The following is a 1,857-nucleotide window of genomic DNA, read 5'->3' as shown; positions in this document are numbered from 1 at the left end:
ACCTGAGAAGAAATTCATCATTATTATAATTGTTCAATACTAGTTCAGTTTATCTAATCCCTAAAGATTGCATTCCCTCATTCAACGATGATGTACATATATCCCGGCTCAGTGATCTAGAGGTTAAGAGTTTGCGCGTGAACGGAGGTCTTGGGTTCGATTCCCAGTTTCAGGGTCGTAGATGAGCCCATACTAGAACGAAACAACCGTTCAGTCCTTAAAGGTCTTCAATGTTTGTCTAACATAGATCACTTCACGAATTCGTAGATACACAAAGTAACAAAGTTGTTTACAATCATTAATTTCCGAAATTATTTGACCAAAAATGTAAATTTCATGATCATTACTAAACGAAATAACTCGAATATTTTTATTATGAATTCATATCACTTGTAAGGTTGTTGAATTACTTACTTACTTACACCTGTTACCCCTCGTCGAGGAGTATAGGCCACCCACCAGCATTCTCCATCCAACTCTGTCCTGAGCAATCCTTTCCAGTTTTTTCCAGTTGTTATTCATCCTTTTCATATCTGCTCTTATTTCCCGGCGTAATGTATTCTTTGGCCTTCCTCTTTTCCGCTTCCCTTCCGGATTCCAAGTTAGGGATTGCTTTGTAATGCACATTGGTGATTTTCCTAATGTATGTCCGATCCACTTCCAACGTCTTTTCCTAATTTCCTCTTCAGCTGGAAGCTGGTTTGAATACTTTGTTTTTATTTGAAGCAAGTTCATATTGTGCAACGACGATTATACACGGGATTGAACTTGAAAATATCAAACTTTATAGCTAATCGTAGTGTCATTCAGCCACTGAGTTACAATATTGTAAATCCCCAGATTCCTAGATCTGTAATATAACGTTTCTGACATGACTATATTATAGTTCCATAAAAGAAAAAAGTCTCGTTTTCTATTCAAGATCCGAATTCATTAATTATCAAAGTATTATGAATGAGAAGTGAAATTGTTCGCACAATGCATATTCAACTGAGTTTCCCCTAACTAATCGTAAAACAATCTTTTCTATTCAGAAACAAAACATGATGGCATAAAAAAGGTTTTAGTAGGTGAACAAAACTTTTACTTATTAAAATGAGTGAACGAAGTGTCAGTCTGTAGACGACATGTAACGATACGATATGACCGAATGTTGGCTACCTACGAAACTAGCTACCTGACGTAAGCTCCTGAATAATTTTAGATCAACGATAAGATCAATGGCCAGAAGAATAGATTCTACTTCTGATAAAATGACACGTTAGTGTACAAAATAGTAACAGAAAAATAAAGATGATTAAATTTTGTAAACGATAGAAGGAGATCAGCTTTCAAATTACTCATTCTCCAATGAATTAAGACCTGACTGTTAGATCCGTTAGATCATATCACACTTATGTCTACATCTTGACAGAACTTCAAAAGAAAAAATATAGGTCGATACCAATTTCCTTTACACAAAAGATATTTCATTACCATATCTAAATACAATTGTTCTCAAATCGATTTATTCTGCATTTATATTTTCAAATCCAGTATCTACGTTTCGTGCTTTTTGACACTCAAGATGTACCTGTAGTCTTAAGGAAACTGATGTTCCCTGGAGGACTCTAACTCGTGTCACTCAGACTTAGAGTCATACATGTCATCACAGACCTACTTGGGCAGCGAATAGCCTCCTGTAAGACTTGATATAGATGACACTGGACGCCATTCAGTAATCAGTCAGAAGCAAACTATTTATTGCATACAGCCAATTTCTGAATGTCTTTAGGATCAAATTATGTCATAGTGAACAAAGACAACTGATTTAAGGAATAATATTTTAAATCTGTCTCTTAACAACATTTTAAGTGT

The 1,857-nt window shown here is 35.1% G+C and overlaps 1 non-coding gene across 1 annotated transcript; it reads left to right on the top strand.

Annotated features, from left to right (window-relative positions):
• The first annotated feature begins 105 nt into the window (after nt 1-105).
• Nucleotides 106-177, top strand: Smp_tRNA_01730_Undet_???.1.1. The gene has a single exon. It is a non-coding gene (tRNA).
• The last annotated feature ends 1,680 nt before the right edge of the window (nt 178-1,857 follow it).

Source organism: Schistosoma mansoni, chromosome 6 (assembly GCF_000237925.1).
Source record: "Schistosoma mansoni strain Puerto Rico chromosome 6, complete genome".
NCBI lineage: Eukaryota > Metazoa > Platyhelminthes > Trematoda > Strigeidida > Schistosomatidae > Schistosoma > Schistosoma mansoni.
This window is presented reverse-complemented; position numbering and strand designations above follow the sequence as displayed.